This window comes from Phaethon aethereus, assembly GCF_964289735.1.
Source record: "Phaethon aethereus genome assembly, chromosome: 2".
NCBI lineage: Eukaryota > Metazoa > Chordata > Aves > Phaethontiformes > Phaethontidae > Phaethon > Phaethon aethereus.
The window spans coordinates 118,329,012-118,348,917 of record NC_138582.1 but is presented as its reverse complement, the minus strand read 5'-3'; positions in this window follow the sequence as shown (position 1 = coordinate 118,348,917).

The window sequence follows — 19,906 nt, the reverse complement described above, 5'->3', positions numbered from 1 at the left end:
AGGACAAAAATGCAAAGCGCTGCTGATCAGCTTCAGTCCCTCTCTACACCCAGCAGCGAGGTAGCACAAGACGCTCCCTGTAGCTCTCACAGATGCATATGCAGCACAAGTGGAGCAAGCCGTACAGGCTGGAATACAACTAATACTGCAGATCCTGCAGCAGTATGAATGCCCAAAGGTTTTGATATCAACCACCTTAAGCGCTATGTTAGTATCACTTATCATGTTGCACATCACTGCTTTCAACTTTGAACCAAGGTAGTGTTGTTGAGCAGATGATTTCTACATCAGTTCACGAAGTACACAAGAGGGTCTGGATCCCTAGTTGAAGACCATATTATTATATTAAACAGCATGGTTTTAAAACCATCAGCCAGCAAGAACAGCCATATGGATCAGACCAAAGCTCCTACCTTCAACAGTGGCCAAAAACATCTAAGGTAGCACATACAACTGAGTAAACAGCAGTATTTCTCTAAACACTTCTGTAGCTACAAAAAATCTACCTGTCAGATAGGCATTTGTTAAGATGGGGCAATTTTCCCACTTAAACAGCATCTGATTGATTCCTTTTCCATGCACTTACACTCTTCTCAGCAGCACATAAACAGAGCATCCACATAGGCCCCTGTACCAAGGACTCCCTCTGACTACCAGTACATTGTTAAAAGGAAGCCTTTATCACTTCAAAAATCACCACCTCTTACCTTAATTGCTGCACAATACTATCTATGTTGGAAAACAGCCTTAATAATCTATCATACTTCATTGAAAAGAAGTAGTTTTGTGCCTCTGATCACCTCTGCTGCTCTTCCATAACACTCTTCTAGCTCTGTAGTTACAGAGACCAGGGTGACAGCTATATATAGTATCCAGGAGGCAAAACAGTCATAGATCCACAGTCTGATCATGCAGTGTCTTGTTTTCTGTTCCCATCTTACTGATTCCCAACATGCAACTTGGGTTTTTGACTACTCCCAAGTACCAAGCTGATGATACCGTGAACAGTACACAGGCACAAGACCTTGCTCCTGAGCTTTAACAGATATGCACAAGTTACCACTGAGCATACAGCATGAAAGCAGTCCACATATATATCACTTTACATTAACCTATACTGCATATTATCTATCATTTTATATCAAGTCTTCTAACATTTTAAATCCTCAGAATTGTCCATCATCTCTGCTCTAACTTAGTACAAAGGAAGGCAAGCCATACAAGCAATTATAATTTTGGCCTTAGCTGACTTTTGATGCATCCGCTCTGTGCACTCAATATTACTTTAATGTAGGTCTCCCCCAAGCAAAATGTCAAAGCCCACATAAACCAGCTGCAGAGCTGGTGTTTTCAGATCCATCATCTGAACTGATGGAATAATAGCCCACAGCAAGCTGCTGTAACTATGCAAATGAGTAAAAAGAGAGAAAGGAGCAACATCAGTTGCTTTCCCAAGAGTTTTAAGGAAGAACACCAATAATAAAAAAAACCCTCCTTTCCTCACCTTCTATCAAGTCTATCGTCTTTGTTATTGCCCAGACACCATAACATACATTGCTCCTTTAGTCTGTGCTGTGTCCAGGAATGATAAATCTAAGGTCACTCTTCAGGTACTACCACCTGGGCCAAAAGATGACAGTCTCTGGCATAAGGTCCACTGCCTGACAAACACCTTATCCCTCTGATCAAGAGGAGATACAAGTCCAAGGTGAGCTAAACCCATTTTTTACCTCTACTACATGCAACTTGAGAGCTCAGCTCACACTCTACACAGGTAAGGGCAGCTGCTGTGCACTGGCAGTAACTGGCAGCCTGTTACACGATGTTATGAAAACTCTTCAAGGATTTATGACCTAGCCAAACTAGTGGAAATATTAATGAAGATGGCTAGAGAGGGAAAAAAAAAAAAGACAAAACAGAAAAGCAGTTTGACATCAGGGGAGTCACTGTCCTTTCCAATCAAAGTTGGCTTTGGAGCTTCTCAATCAAACTTATTCTAAGAGAAAGTAATGCAATACTTTTTTTCCCTAGTGACCTTCTAGGAACCATTATTTTTAAAAGTTTCCAGAAGCATCACAGACAACCCAAGAATTGTTGAAATATGACCACAACTACAAGCAACATAAAACAGCCCTAGAAAGGGATACCCATTGCATTAGGCATGTGATAGCAACGTTACTTGTCATCCGCAATGAAAATAAAAGGTAATTTTTATTTTTATAATTTTTAACTTACTTCACACATTTTCAACAGGGAGCACATTTGGAACATAATATTTCTTCTACAATTTACATTTGCGATGGAGTCAAAATTTGTTCTTGTAAGCTATCTAGATGTAGGGCAAGTTTCCTTTATATACAGTTTACTTTGAAAAGATGTCAGAGCTGCCAAAACATAAGAATCTGCACTTGCTCTAACACTGATTTCAATGAAGCTAAAACGATCTTTTTAGAACTTTCAGCTAGTTTCCCATACTCTTTAGCCACAGTTATTTCTATTCAATTTCTTACCACCATGCTATGAGTAAGATCAGTTTAACAGAGTTTTTAGTTCACACAGAAAGACTAGTCTATAAAACACCATATACTTATACTTCCTCCAGTATACCTGACATGGTAACTTTTTAGTTTCTTCTTTCTAACAGTGCTACACATCAGTACCTAGAAGCCTCAGAAACCTGTGAGAAGACCTAGGGATTTACCTTACCAACGTCTTCAAAATCCCTAAAAGCTTTCTACAGTTTAACAAAGTCTGCACTTCTTCCAATCGTCAGTATGGAGGCAATACATATAAGATACAGCTAATACATATCCCCACCTTGTCCTGCTACATTCCCAGAGGCAGACAGCACATGTCTTGCCACTGACAGTTATTGTTACCACATTCTTAAAATAGGAGTTTTAGGTAGTAGTACTTACTGTAGTAATGTTTCTACAATATATTTGGGGGGGGATAATCTATGCAATTCATATTGAAAAAAATACTGAATTTTAAAAGTGTTGAAATAACAATATAAAAGGGCGAAACTCATCAGCTCTATCTGTAAAGTTAAACTTATGCTGAACATCTACAAACATGTTTGTCCGTTCACTTTTCAAAGTAAAGTAAAAACATCTGCCAGGTCAATAGTGTCTGCTATAATCTGCATGATTGAAGTCTAGTAGCAATGGAAGGGAAATTGGCACTCTTATTCCCTCAAACAGATGTCAACTGCAGACAGCAGAAACCTATTAAAAGCATTGTTTTATAATAAGACAGCTTGGCTTGCAAGTGTGAACCTAGGGTCTTCCCTACATTAGAAAAAATTAAAACTATTCTCATAAAGTATACCAGAAAAAAGAAAATCATTTCAATGCATAAGCACAATTAAGAAATGAGGATCTCTTTCAGTCTTTCCGAGCAAGCTGATTAAGTCGATAACCAATAACTTCCATCACTGGATCCAGTGAACGCACTTTCAGTTCAACTGTTCCTCAAAACCTCACTAGGCATAGTGAGTCACTATAGGTGAAGAGTAAGTTTTAGACTGTCTTTTCCTGTGCCAAACACTATCATATGGTTTATCAAAAGGCAGTGCTGAAACACATGTGATGTCTAAGAGCAGAAAGATCCTGCAAGAACAATTCTGCACCACGAAGATCAGAAAGAGCAGACAGCATAGTCCATCTGTTGAGCTACAGACAGCATGACCAGAAGGAAAGCAGAAAACTCTGAAGAAAAGCAAAAGGGATGTAGCAGGCACACTAGTAAACCTTAACTTGCCTGTTAAGAACAACTTTGCCAGTCTTCAGAGACAGCAGACAGTACACAAGGGCATGCCTGAGCAAACTGTGCACAGACCGCAGCAGCTATAGCAAATGCAGCCAGGGATGCAGTTCTTACAGCACCCAAAGTAGTGCAAGAAAGCAGACAACTATAGGAAAATGAAGTCAGTTAACTATTTAGAAAAACAAAACTAATTATAGATAGTTTGGGGGGGGGAAGGTTGTCAAACTACAAAAGCAGGCCTGTGTAACTAAAACATACAGTATTACAAGTTCTACTTGTGATGACTCTACAAAACATCCAGGCCAGCCACACATATTGACAGTTTTTATGTAACAGCTCATCCTTCACTAGAATTAGCTAGACTACTAATTCCTTGAAGAAAAAGGAAACCTTTTTTGTGCATTTTAAATATAATTTAAAAGTACAGGAATATAATCCTAAAGCATCTTGTTCTTTTTGTACATTTTCCCCTTTATTCTGGCTTTTAAAAAAGCCTTCGTCTGCCTGCAGAAAGCAGCATGCAAACCACCATCACATAGCTACTTGCATCTAACTCGAAATTGAACTTGACAGTAAAGTGACCGATTATCTTCCACTCCATAAAGTAGGGGTCAAAATGACTACAGCAAGAAATGGCACAGGAGACAGGACAGCTTACAGAAAGGGGTCACCAAAATGGCAGCCGGGGAACTAATGTCAAGAACAGCAGCAGATCAAGCATCAACCACACATCACTTGGTATGTCTATCACCACTTTTAACCTTCCTTCTAACTCCTCTTCCTCCTCAGTTTTGCTTGAATTATCCTTGAATGTTTATTCCAAAACAAACACTGAGCCAAGGGTTGAAGATGAAAGATGCAAAGGAAAAATATTTTTAAAAAGCTATGAAAGATTCCTGGATACAAAACCTCCAAGGGAAAGGGGGAAAAACTGCACACAAACAAAATAAAAAAGTATCTATACTCCATATTTACCATGTCTCTTGTCTACTTAGTTTGTGGAAGTTTCCCAAAGACATGTAAGTAAAAAGTTTAAAAAGAATTAAAAATAAACCAACTAGTGGGAACTTGAAAGCAGTTTTATCTCACACTGCTTTCATCTGCTCTGAAATCAATTAAACCATGGGTTTGAAAAGAGCTGTTTTTAAGGCAACAAATTCTCCACAAAGTAGGTTAGTGCCTCAACCTGGAGGCCATTTCAAGAGTCTTACTTAGCACTGGAAACATAGTAGAAAGAAGCAACAAAGCATAATAAGTATTAAGAAACACACTGAAGTATCATGTATCATTTCATTCCTTTGCAATTTCCTTTTAATCTAAGTTACTGTTGAGCATTTTTCAGTTCCCTTCAGGTTCACCTTAACATTGCATTTTCCTTCAAAATTCACATACAGATTGGTCAGTTAACACAACGACTCAGCAACTGGTGATAAATTATAGGTTCAGACCTATTTAAAAAGAAAAAAAAAACCCACACCACTAAAGAAAAACAAACTGATTCCCTCCCTCTCCTGCCCCAAATCTCTGGGTGAAGTAGCAGCAACAGCAAGGACATCTCACATCTGCCCAAGCACAGGAGTGCATTTTTCAGGAAGATTAGCTTCCTGCAATCCAACTAGCATTATGTCAACTAAGGGACTCAGAAAAAGGCATTTGCAGGTGTGCACTCTGTGCCCCCTTCTGTTCTATGCCTTGAATACTAACAGAAGTGAACTCCCCAGTAGTATATCCTATTCTCCTCGTCAAGCAGCTGTACAAGAAATAGTATTGTTCTATTTCTAGCCTAAAGGGCTACTACCAGATGTAGTAAAAGTTCTTGAAATGCTAAAATGCTAATGAGAGGTGAACCACTCATGCAGAAATAGAGTGTGTTGAATGAATATACTTCAGTAACTGAGGTGTGTTCCCCATCATGAGAGAAATTACAGTATTTTATCTTTGGTGCTTCTGCTAACATGAGGAAATCTCATTTAAAGTAACTAGGGTGAAGGGTTTTTACCATACATTTCTGTATGGTGGCTGCAACTCGCTCCCATATGGAAGCCATCTGTTTTTCTGCCTATTCTCTTATTTTCCTATGCCAGTTTCTATGCTGAACACCTCAAGCTCCGACTTACAGGCGACTTCAGAAGCCCTGTAGGTTTTACCAAGGCAGACATTTTGAGCTAAAATTAAGAGACATGTCCCTGTCACTTCTCTTTTAAGGTTTATTATTTTTGTGCTGTAGCAAATTAGCACCCCAGAACAGTGAAACCCCGGTACTTCTGAAAGCACCAATCCGTTTGTCTCAGACAAGCAATTTCTTTGGAAAAATTAAAACATATCTTGAGACTATCTCATCATTAACAAGCTTTTACCAACTAATAATTTAAAACACATTTTTATGAAAAAAGCATTCTGGTAGTTTAAAGTTAAGTTACTGAACTTTCCATCACTTGAAGCAGGTTAGGTATTTTTCCACAGCATTCATTTCCCCCCATAGCAGCATATTTTTATGACACTAAAAGACAGCAGTTAGACTTTTAATTACAAACTGAATTTTCAGGATATTCTAAAAATCATGTTTACTTTTATGGTTCAGCATCTCTGTTACAAGGTTCATCAAACACTACCAGAAGTCGTCCTTAAGGATATTATTCAATTACTAATACTTAGTGGATTTTTCTTTTTAACTATTTCCATACTGTCTGAGGAGTTCTGCATTTATAATGTAAAAAAACTCCAATGAGACCAAGAAGACAGAGACACACAGGTGCTATATTAAAGAATCATGCCAACTAATAAAAACATCTCCATGTGTTAAACTTAGATATGTTTTGAAACACAGCTGGCTGACTATATTGTTTTTAATTGTCTTTATTCTTAAGCTAGAGAGATACCACAGAAAGATAGCTCCTGTTATAATTACTGTGTAAGGAAGATAGTAAGTAAAACTTAAGATTGTTTCCCCGCAGGTTGCAATTGCAACTGATACAAAAGAATGGTCCATACCGATAATAAAACGTATCATCCAGGTTTAATATTAAGACTATTACAATGTATAATTGTTATAATTACCACTCATCTGTAGTATAAGTTGGCATTTAGAAACCCTAAGTTTTTATTTCATTTATTCCATGTCAAGGAATTCATTTTTAACTTGGCGTTTACTGCATACATTTTTCAAACAGGAAGGCAGCCCATTTGAGAGCATCCAGAAGACCAGCAGTCTAATTGCTTTGGATGACAAAAGTAAAGACTGCAAGGACTGAAGCCACAGCTCAACAGCAAACCATCCCAGTGATCAGCTGCACCAAATGTAACACATAAGCGGTGTCCCCCAGGGCTCAGTTTTTGGGCCAGTTTTGTTTAATACCTTTATCAATGATCTGGATGAGGGGATCGAGTGCTCCCTCAGTAAGTTTCCAGATGACACCAAGTTGAGTGGGAGTGTTGGAGGGCTCTGCAGTGGGATCTGGACAGGCTGGATCCATGGGCAGAGGTCAACTGTATGAGGCTTAGTAAGGCCAGTGCCGGGTCCTGCACTTTGGCCACAACAACCCCATGCAACGCTACAGGCTTGGGGAGGAGTGGCTGGAGAGCTGCCCGGCGGAAAAGGACATGAGGGTGCTGGTTGACAGCCGGCTGAACATGAGGCAGCAGTGTGCCCAGGTGGCCAAGAGGGCCAACAGCATCCTGGCCTGTATCAGAAATAGTGTGGTCAGCAGGAGTAGGGAAGTGATTGTACCCCTGTACTCAGCATTGGTGAGACCACACCTTGGATACTGTTTGGGCCTCCCACTACAGGAAAGACATTGAGGTGCTGCAGCACATCCAAAGAAGGGCAATGAAGCTGATGAGGGGTCTGGAGACCAAGTTTTATGAGGAGCAGCTGAGGGACCTGGGGTTGTTTAGCCTGAAGAAGAGGAGGCTGAGGGGAGACCTTATCACTCTCTACAACTACCTGAAAGGAGGCTGTAGTGAGGTGGATGTTGGTCTCTTCTCCCAAGTAACTAGCGACAGGACAAGAGGAAATGGCCTCAAGTTGCACCAGGGAAGGTTTAGATTGGATATTAGGAAAAACTTCTTTACTGAAAGAGTGGTCAAACATTGGAACTGGCTGCCCAGGGAGGTGGTAGAGTCACCATCACTGGAGGTGTTCAAAAAACGTGTAGACACGGCACTTCAGGACATGGTTTAGTGGGCATGGTGGTGTTGGGTTGATGGTTGGACTTGATCTTAAAGGTCTTTTCCAACCTTAGTGATTCTGTGAAGTCTTGTCGGTTTCTCAACTTCCCAAGTACTTTTCTTTTTGGCATCAGCAACAAAGCTGGCTGTGAAAAGTATGCATTACATAGTCCAACATGAGTACCAGCAGAGCAGCTATCCTGCATGATTAGCCATGCTAAATTTTAGAGTGGGAGTTAAAAACCTTTCCATACCTGGCTGTCACATCAGAGTACTTGATGGCCAAGATTCACAACTGGGAACATAATTGAAAGGAACAAGAATCCCAGGAACATTTTTGCTACCCACAGTGACAAAGACTTGAACATACTGAAAGAGATGTCACCTTTAAGGGGATATTGGTTGTCTTGCAGGCATATTGCTAGGCAAGCCAGAGACACAAAGCTAGGGCCAAGTGAAATTTGTTCAACAACCAGGTTAGAGGCCATCCATTGAACATTTCTTTGGAGAAGCTGTGTCCTAATCACTTTCAAAGTCTTCTCCAAAAAAAATCAACTCATGCATACATTCGGACAAACAAGATGTTAGTGTCCCTTCATTACGAAGGTATTAACACTCAAATAACTTCACTTGGTCCGCATAAAACACTGAGTACTGACATAATTTTGAACTCACCTCCTGAAAATTTAAACTGTTTAAGAATTACAAACACAACAAATCTTAAAGACCGGTTAAACACCTAAAAACAAACAAACAGCAACCAGCTCAAAAATTAACTTGCTAATTACATTTGAAACTGCTGGTAAGAAAAAACTCCCTGCTGAAATTCCCAGCTCTCCTTGCAAATTTTTACAGGACTGGTGCTCATCACCCCTACCTTCTCCTCTTTTCAAGCATCTAGTCTTCAGTATTCTTTTGAACTTGTAACAGTAAGACATTTTTTCCTTTAACTGAGTAAAAAGGAGATTTCTTTTACTCACAATCCACAACTCGCCAACATCTGAAAAAGGACTAACAACCATATCCTTTAGTTTTTGCCCTCATCTCTTTAAGGTTTATTCCCCATTGTTTCAGTCTGTCACTTACAAACTGCAGGTTCCTCCCACTGCAAAACTTACAGGTTTGCAGATGCCCACAGAATTGCAAATACAAGCACTGAAGGTCAACACTTGGCACCGCAGAACAGTAGGAGATAACAGTGAGCTTCAGTAACTAATACTGCAGCAGTTAGTAACTAATACGGCAGCAGTTTGCAGACTATTCTCCTCTGTAAGTTCTCCCTCAACCAAGCCCTAGAAAAATAAAGGACACAGAAGGCGGCAACAGGATGGCTCCCCTTTACCCATCATCAAGAGGTTACTCAGACATTGATTTCACGCTATCTGGCAAAGCCTCCCAAGAGGAAACTAATTTAATCCTGAATCGCTGGGTTTATTAGTATACCTTTACTAACTACAACTAGGAAGTGTTTGTTTCCAGAAGAAGGGGGTGGGGAAATAAGATGATGGGTTTTTTGGTCTCATTCTACTTTGGAAATTTTCACTGTCCCAAACTTGAAACCATTCAATTACATTCAAACCAGCATCTAGAACTCAGATCTTTGAGTCATATACTCTTAAGTTTTGCATTCTTGTTTTAAAAAGCTACAGTGAGCGTTGGTAAGATTGCACAGCCAGAAAAATCTCTGCTGTCAGAAAGCTTCCAGAAAAACTACATTTCTCCAGCAACAGCTTTTAATGCCTTGCAACTGCTTTGGTTTTCACTAGTCAGCTAAAACTGGTATCTCAACTTACTTAAGATATCATCACAGTTAGGATCTGGTCAGGACTACAAGACCCTCTGCACTGCCAGATTTCTGCAGCCATCATTAGTCAGGGCTTTAGTTTTGCCCATCACTCAAGAAAGCCTTAACGCCAATATTAGTATTACCATAAACATCTTAGGTCATGATGCAACAGCAGATAATAAAAAGCAAGTCACCTCACCCATTCAGTGCTCAAGGAGTAAATGATAGCAGCTGAAGCAAGAGCCATTAAACTTTGCCTACTTGTGTTTATTCTCAGCTAAGTCACCAGCTCAGCACAGAGGGGAGAGTACCACCTTTTTAACCACTAGCATTCATTCGTCCAACAGGACAGGGGTTTCCTCTTTACCTATCTTAACCACTGGTAGAATGGAAATAAACAAGTTGTACAACTGGATTAACTACCACATATCTCTTCTGCCTTTGGCACACTACCGCAACTTTCAGCCCACATTAAGATTCAGTGTTAGGGTGGGAACAGAAAATCACGGTCGCTTCTTTTTGCGGCAGTGCCATGTTACACCAGTCTAAAACAGACAGTAAATGACGGTTGTGTGTACCTGTCTACTGCTGAAATGTTCCATCTCTCGCCAAGAGAATGCTTGCAGTTCTTTTTTCATGCCAACACTTCTGTGATCCCATGATATGAAAGGTTCAGGGAGCTCAACTGATAGAAAGAAAAATAATCTTGAGGAAGAAGAAACAGGCAGTTCCTGTGAGTTGAGCTCCGTGAACTGACTCACTGTCGGGTCAAAGAGGCACTGCTACTGGGTGGGGAGAGTAGCAGAATTGCCTCCTTTCGAGCAGCTGGCCAACAGATTCACCCAGCAATTGTACCGGCAGGGATGAGCTTACGTTTCCCTCGTATCAGTACTGGTAACCATACAGCTAGGGAACAAGCCAGATTAGCTCACATATCCAGCTGAGTACTACTCTACCCTAAGGTTAACTTTCTGTTACATCAGCAAGCTCATCTTATCAAACCAGTATATAAACACTTGAGGTAACACAAAGGAGAAGAGAAAGAAATATTTTTCAGCTGCACTCCAGTTATACCAGAGTAAACTATGAAACATCCTGGGCTGCACCTACAGAAGCATGGCCAGCAGGTCAAGGGAGGGGATTCTGCCCCTCTACTCTGCTCTGGTGGGACCCCAGCTGGAGTACTGTGTCCAGTTCTGGAGCCCTCAGCACAGGAAAGACATGGACCTGTTGCAGAGGGTCCAGAGGAGGGCCACAAAAAGGTGGCCCTTCCAGTTCAGCCTGGAGAAGAGAAGCCTTCCGTACTTAAAGGGGGCTTATAAGAAGGATGGGGACAGACTTTTTAGCAGGGCCTGTAGCAACAGGACAAGGGGTAATGGTTTTAAACTAAAAGATGGCAGATTTAGACTAGATATAAGGAAGAACTTTTTCACCATGAGGGTGGTGAAACACTGGCACATGCTGCCCAGAGAGGTGGCAGATGCCCTATCCCTGGAAACGCATTCCTGGTCAGGCTGGGCAGGGCTCTGAACAATCTGATCTAGTTGATGATGTCCCTGCTCACTGCAGGGGGGTTGGACTAGATGACCTTAAAAGGTCCCTTTCAACCCAAAGATTCTATGATAAGGTTCTTAAAGAACAAAAAGGAAAGCAGAGGATACTGTTTGAAAATACTACTGCACATACTAAGACTTCCTGCAAACTGTGAAAGAATTACACTTAAATGAGATAAAAACACTCCAACTGGCCAAGACTGGAAAAGATTTGATTTGAGCTTTCTGTTAACATTAACTTAAGCGTTCTTGGCAATTCTGACCACCTCACTAGGTCAAATTTCATTTCATTTAAAGTTCAACTTGAATCGCTACATGAATGGTCTTTTAATGTATGAGATATAAAAAGAGGTAATATTTCATACATTATTCTTCTAATAATCTGCCTGCCCATAAAACAGTGACATCCACTGGCACCAGTACCAACATTCATGCCATCTTGCATTTTCCTCAGCATCAACTGCAATGACCTACAATACTTTTTCAGACAAATGTCACACCAGAAATTCTGCCATCAACGACATCAGCTGCCCTTCTGAAAGGTCTCTTTGTAATAACATTACTGTATGATAGACTGATTTCTACATATAGTAAGACTATTTTGATTAGAATTTTATAAACAGCTACTTTGTAGCTCAACACTCACCAACAACGTTAAAGAGCATGTCTTACATAACTAGTTTGCATTTCTCTCTTTCTGGTCATTGTGGTCATTGTTCCTGTCTTGCCTTACCCCAAAGCACTAGAAAAAGCTCAATATGTGATATTCTCTCCTTTGAAAGCATGCTTATAAGACCTCAGTCACACCTTGGTCTTTTTTGTGGTCAAACGATAGACAAGTCTAAAGGCAATTTTTACTTTTTTTTTTTCCTTCTTTCTTCAGGTCTTGCATATTTTGTGAGTATGATGCACTCTTTCCATTTAAAAAGGCCTATTTTAAAAAGCTCTATTTTAAAAATGCTGACACCAAAACCAGGCACTGTATCTTAATATCGATCTCCCTAAAGGTACAGTGGGTCAAAGGACAGAGAAATCTCCCTAACGTTTTAATCAATCCTCTCCCTGCTTATGAGTCCTAACATCTTTACTATTCAGGTTAAAAAACCCAATCAAACAAAAAGCACACAACCATTAAGTGTAAAACAGGAGGAAAAAAGGCAATTTAAAAAAACCTACATCTGGAGATGCTATTTTCAATGCTGACAAAAAGAAAATTCTAAATCTTCTGTGCTACTAAGAAATAATACAGTTCTATTTTAGTTGCTTAAGTGCTTCTGAATGCAACACCCATAGTCTTATTGTTCTGTAATACTGCTTCCAAAATTATTTGCAAATGCATTCTGAACTATCATTGCGTTAAATGATAGAAATCTGGCACAAAAATGGCCACACAAAGAGCCATGTGAAAATAAGATACACAGCTAGAGTCACTGAAGAACAGGCTCCCCGTAAATGGTTTTAAGAAGGGGTACCGGGCAGCACACTGCTCTCTGCGGCAGCATGACCAGTCCAGATACTGAAGTCGGTCCGCAACCAGCAGGTTTCCACAGTGCACATTTAGAAGCGTGGAAGAGCACCGATGCACAAAATGCAGAAGTGAGATTAAGCGGCTTTTGTGGGAAGGCAGTCCAGGATGTACATCAGAACAAGGTTTAGTCAGGCATGTTTTTTACATACCTCTACCTCAAACTCTGTCAAAAGGAAAGTGGATACATATTGTCTTCTGAAGTGCTTATGAGCCTACTGGTTACTTTTCGATTTTTCATGTAACGCAAAGAATGTCATAACTTCAGAGTAGCTTCACAGCCATGCTCATGCAATGCAGCAAATACCTGGTTTTGCAGGGCAGCTGCACTAAACTAAAGCAAAAGGCAAAACTACAAGTTATGTAAGTAAATATTGATTTGATTCTCTTCTATTAAAAAAAAAAAACAAACACCAAACCACAAACAGAAAGGAGCTACCTGATGACATTACAGTGCTATCACAATGCTACCATTAAACCAGGGCTGGAAAAAAGTCCAATTTGACTCACCTCTGACATATGTGAAACTCACTCTGTCAAGGTGAATAGGAAGTCACTGGTTTCTGTGAACCAAGTTTCTGGCGCTTGCAGTTGAGAAATGTCTTTACCTCACCTATGCCACCATCCCCACCTCTGCAAGACATTCTATAAACATCAGTTCAAGACATTCAAACCCTCCTAGGGAATAGTTTGTGTCCGCCTACAGTTTAACACTACCCTAAATTTGAATTACTAATTTAAACAAGACTTAACTAAACTACTTAAATGGTGACTAAATGCCATTCTAATTACAGAGAACACATTTGCAATTAACTAGCTTATTTCAGGAGCTAGAGTACCAACTTACAGAAAACAGAACATCGCTCATGCATACACATCTCTGGTCTAGACAGGTTAAGTGAATAGTCTGGCAATAAATTAAAGCTAAAAAAATGTATGTCACACTACAGTTCTGAGTAGAAACCTCTCTCCTACACCTTCTCCGAGGCATATTTTCCTTCACTGACTTTGTGTTTAAAGTGAGGTTTTGAATCTGTAGCCGTTGTATTTTACAACTATTTGTTGCCTTAATGGGTATTTTAGGATAGTATTAAAAACACCACCACAGCAACATTGGGTTAAGCTACTACAACAGAAGAAATTAAAGTACAAGAAGTATGAGCCTTACCCGTGGAAGAAAGTAATGAAAGTACCACTAAGTTGTCAGCCAGTTAAAGAAAAAAGAAGAGTTCTACTCTGTACGTTAAAGAAAGCAAAATCTATTGCATTTTAGCTTACAAAGACAACAAATCCAATCCTTTATTTCTGCGTAAGATAAACAATCAAGTTTTTATCCCTATATACACAAGCATACATTTGTTTGTCACACTGAGTATACATCTGAAGCACCATTTTAAATGAGACTAGTCGCCTGTCCTTGTGGGTAAACTGAAGGAAATGCTGTGAGTTATTATCAGAGCACATACTGATATGCACAGTTCTGGGTGCATTTGCTTCAATTTCAGAATGAGTAAGTAGCAACCCTCTCTTCCATAGTAGGAAACACAGAACAGGTGATGTTCTTGCATTTTAATTCATGTTTCAACACAGATATGGCAGTGATTGACCTTTAAAGCAATGGCTTTTTGAAACCCGCTCTCCTAAGTAAAATTTCTATTTATTGGTTTTCGATATTCACACGTCAGCTTAAAACACAAACAAAAAAATGCAGTTATGTGGAACCAGGACGAAGTAATGCTCTTACATTCACAAGTCACCAGCCAAAGACACTAGTAATCTCACAGAGCAAACAAGATGCAAACACTACAAACTAAGCAGGTATCAAATGAAAGATGTAAAACACTACACAAAAATACATCTTCCCCAATTTCCTAACATTTCAGCAGGGAAGAACTTTAAAATACACGTAGACAGAATTGAGAATGAGAAATACTTCACAATAATACTAGTTTGATACCTCAGTGAATGTTTTAGTCAGAAATTAAGTTATTGCTTAGCACTGAATACCTACTACCACCAAAAAAAATCTTGTGTAAGAAGGTATGGTGTCGCTTTTAGCAGCGATATACAGTCGTGGTCCATCTAACTTTCAAGGGAGTTGAGCCTGCGTATTCACACATGCTGACATTTTTTTGGTCCCAATATTAATATAGATCATCAGTATTTCTACACATGGAAGCTTTTCTTTCACTGAACATAACCTAAAGCCACTGTCAATCAGAGGGAGATTCTTATACCCCCTCCAAAAAAACCATTCAGTGAGTGGGTACTTCCAACACTCTCCTGTTCACTGATTTTTCATCTGCAGCAGGCTGCACACAAACTGCACACAGAAGATTCGTGAACGTTGTCTTTCACAGAATTACGTTTGTACATAACTGGTTCAGCGTGAAGTCAACAACTTCATGCTAAAATTAGTTTAGATGCTTTTCCTTAAGTCGCCCATTCAAAAAAAAAAAATAGTATTTGTACATAATCACGCCCTTTCCCCAGTCACCCTTCTGAAACACTAAGCAACCCTCCCATTTATTTTTGCAGGACGGGCGGGTTGGCTAAACGAGGGGAATTCACACAGAAACTGCTCATAAAGCATTTCACACTGATTTCCAGGGCAGCTGTTCCTAAATCGGTTTTTTTTGTATTTTTTTTTTCGTTTTGTTTGAAAAACGACCGGCCGAGGCCCCGTCCCGCCCGGGGACAGGAGCCAGCCGGGGCGGCGGGACCGGGATCCCCGCGGAGACGGCGACCAGCCCCGCGCACGCCCCGCCGGGCAGCAAATAAAAACCAGACCCGAGCGGTATAAAGCCCTCAAAAAAAAAGCAAGCAAGCAAGAAAGAAAAAAACCGAAAAAAACCCCCACCAAAAAACGCTACAGAGGCGGGCGGGCGGGCAACCGCGCCGCGGTGCCTTCGGCCCTCTCCCGCCGCCACACGCGCACCCACCCGCGCACAGGCGCCCCCTTCGTCTTCCTCCTCCTCCCCCCGGCGCCGTGATTTCAGTCCCACCCGCTCGTCTCCCGCATATTTGAAGGCTGCTTTAATTCCTGCAGCAAATTCCTCCCTCCCAAATTTGGGCGCAAAAGGAGAAAAGGGGAGGAGGGGTGGAGATGGGGGGGGGAAGGGGAGAAAGCGAGGGAGAAGAAACATCTCCGGCATTTTCGCCGCCTGGCTCCTCAGCTCCGCGCAGGCATTATACAATTTCGGCGAGGCAGGAAGTGACTGCGGGGGTGGCGGTGGGGGGGGAAGGCGGCGGCGAGGGGGGCTGGAGCCGCATCTGAGGAGGAGGAAGACGGGGGGCGGCGAGAGGGACGAGGGGCCCCGCGGCGGGGCGGCCGCTCCGCCCGGCAGCCGGTCCCCGCCGCCTGGGATGGGGAGTACCGGCGGCGCCAGATGCTTCCCCCTCGCTCCTCCCGGGCTGCCTCCCAGCCCACCCATTATGGAGACTCCCGCCTCGGACTGTCACGGCCCCCCCTTCCCCAGCGCCTCGGCCCCGGGCTGGAGACTCACCCATGGCGCTGGCCGGCGGCTGTGGTGTCGCTGCCGCTGCTGACGCGGGGCTCCGGCTGCCCGCCCGCCCTCCCTGCTTCAGCCGCGGCGGCACCCAGCGGGCCGCCCCCTCCGCCCCGCGCACCTCCCGCCAGCCAACCCGGCAGCCGCCGCGACGATTCTCCAACGCCCCCTACGCCGATTCCGCCGAGGGGCCGCGGCCCTTCCGCACAGCGCCTACGCGCGCCCGCTCTGGCGGCCGGACAGACTTAGCGGCTCGGCTCCGCTCCGCTCCCCCCACCGCCGCTGCCGGCTGCTGCTGCTCCTCCTCCCTCGCCGCCTCCGCCCCGCTCCTCACACGCTCGCTCCCTGCCCGCCTCTACAAGCACGCAGCGGCTTCCGGCTCAACCCCTCCGCTCGGCGTGGGACTCACCGCAGTCCCCACGTCTCTACCCCCGCCCCTCCCAGCCCGGGACCTGACTGTTATTTCCTCCCACTCCCTGTCAGAGGGGAAAAAAGGGACCGCTCGGCGGCCATTTTGAAACCGGGCATGCTCAGGACCACGAAAACCCCACGGCGGCCGCTGGACTTTGCCCGAAATAAAGATGGCCGCCGGCCTTGACGGGCTGAGCGAGGCGGTTACAACGCCCCCCTCCTTTTTCCGCGGCAATTCTCGGACGCAAGAGTGCGGACGCGCCTTGCGGCTCCCAATGAGCGCCAGGGCGGCTTACGCTCCCTCCGCCGGCCCGCTCACGCAGTTGGCGTGCGAGAGGCCGGCAGGAGAGAGGGATCCAGGGACGGGGAGAGGGGCTGGGGGCCCAGCGGCGGCCCCTCGCCCGCCGTTAGGCCCAGGGCGCTGAGGCGAGGCCCGCCAGCCGCCCTTATCCCCGGGGAGCGCTCGGGCTGCAGCACTGCGGCGGGCGGTCAGGCGTCCGGCCCGCTGCTACGCCCTCCCGCAGCTCCTCCGCATGGCTGAAGGGGCCCCGCGGCGGCGGGTTGGCGCCTGTCTCTTTCTCCCCGCCGTGGCTCCGGCGTGCCCGCCCCCGGATGAGGCGTTTGGGTCCCATTCATAACCGCCGCCTCTTTCACGGAGCCGCCGCCCAGGCGAGAGCGGAGCTGCTCCCCGCCTCGACTACGGGCCCCAGCGCCCAACACACCGTCCTGCAGGCTGCCGGGGCTCGGGGGGCACCGGGCCTTTCTCCCCTCAGGCCGCCGGGGGCTTTGTGGCTGGCCTGCTCCGGACGGCCGCTGCGGCGCGGGGAGTGAAGGCATTGCCGAGGTGGTCTTTCCCCACCGTCGGACCCGCAAATGGGCCCGAAGGCCGGTCTTGCTTGCTGTCAGCAAGTGATAATATGGTGCGGAAGTCTCCCGAAATGAATGAGAACTCATGTTTGAAAAAATAAAATACAATTTGAACACAGCTGTTGGCAGGGACCAGATGCAGTCCTTCTAGGAGGCTAAAAGGGTGCCTGCACGCCCTGGGAACCACACTGGCAAGCCCTACCGCCTGGGCTGGTCTAGCATGTCCCTGAGACCCCGAGCTGGCTCTTCTGAAATGCTGCTACGAGTTGGCATAAACGTCAGCCGTGGTAAATAAGTGGCGCTGGAAGAGGATGGACTCCACGGAAGGCAGAAAAATTACTTTCGCCTTTCCTATTCCAATACAGCTCTCAATGTTGTATTTCCTTTTCATATTTGGGACACATAGCTTTGGAGCCTTTTAAACTCTGGGATATTTTATGCCCAAACTGAAATACTGGAGACCTGTATTTATGATGTGTGATTTGAAACTTAACGTACTTTATTTTGTGTTAGGGATTTCCGAGTATGGCCTGTTCCTTGCCTTTTCTTTCACACAAGGCACAGTACACTTCCCTAGTAGGGAAAGGTACCTGCCAAAAAGGGGAAAAATATATAAATTTATTGTGCCTGTGATATAATTTGTTTCTGTCATTATTAAGAGTACATTTTAAGAGCATGCCCTGGTACTAGAAGAATGAAAACAACAATTTTCATTTCAGCAGCAAAGGGAAACTTTCAATAATGCAGCATTTCTGTAGGTAGAGTTGCAGCAAGGCAGACAGAAGCAACAATGAAGACGCTTGTCCTTGTTTCTCACCGATTCCCACCCAATTCTTTCTTGTCTAATGTCTGACTTTCCTTTTTTGGGTGCATTTGATAAACACTTCTTTATGACAACAAGGAAAATGCATCATCTTTTCAGAAAGGTATGCAGCCCTGCACACTGTGGTTCAGCGCTATTTAAGAACTGGAAGCATTACAATATACTGTGGTTCCTGGATGCCCAAGGGAAAGAGATTTTTATTATCGTTGGTCACAGGACTGCCAAATGTTATCTCATAAATCTGTGTCTTTCACAATGGATGAGGTAAGAAATAACCTTTTTTTTTTTCATTCTGGTTGGTTTAGGTGGTAATGTCCATGGCAATGAGATATAGCTACATTGCTTTTGTGGTTATTTGAATACCAAAAAGAGACATTTTACACCACAGAAGTTGTTCACTGAATACAGAATATGGTCCCCGCAGCTCTCCCATAAAAATACATTGTGGGAAAACAAACAATATGAATAATACTTGTCTTCTCCCTTGTAGTAAGGGCTTCAAATTGCTCAAAAACATTTGTCTTGGTTTTCAGATATGCAATGTTGAGAAAATAGTATGTAACCGATGGGGATGTCTTCAAAAAGGGAATGATACTGTTTAAGTAATTTCCTTTTAAGTAAGACATTACTTTGTGGATTGATCATTGGAAAAACAAAAGTGAGCTTGCACCTTTGAAATTACTGCAAAATCGGGACAGGCTTAATGAGGAAGCAAGACACAAGCCAGTGGGTTTTATGTGAGGTTAATGTCCCATTTTTCTGTGTTGTGAATAGCAGGGGAGGGGTACTCTCTTTTCATACGGTAATTTACAGGCTTAGGAAGATTCTGCAAAATTGTGTTCATGTTGAGAAGAAATAAATAAAATGCAAAACCCTGAGGTTTGAAGAATACTGTGTTCTGTGTACAATATAATAAATCCAAACTTTTACATTCCTATGGCGATCTGTTGTTCTTCCTTCAAAAGGAAAAGACTTCACTAAATCTGCCACTGAACATTAAAAAACTGAACTCAACAAGTACATTTCAAGACTCCTTAAATTCTATTTATCTGATTCTTTTGAAAGAAGACACAAATTCTGTGACAGCTTTTTGTGAAATTAATAAAAAGCTTTGCAAACTTAAATGTAGAATGCTACCTGCCATAACTCAGAACCCATCTGTGTCCTCCTTGTCTTCAGATACAGAAACAAAACCCACTTACCTTATTTACAAAATCTGCTAACTAGGGTTGCCGCCAGGTTGATTCCCAACCAGCCTAGCCAGTTTCAGTGTATTCTTGCCAGTGAGACATACGAAGACTATTTTGTTTTCGTGGGTTTTTTTTTAATGCAAGCAGACGTGACTCACTAGGTGAATTTGCACATAGCATTAGATCCAGTATGGGATGTGGTGGAATTACTGCACTTGTACCCTGTTGACTTGCTCCTGCACAGCAGCTCCAATACCTCCTGGGTTTGTAGGGCACATGGTGCATGTCCAGACTGAATCACACTTGC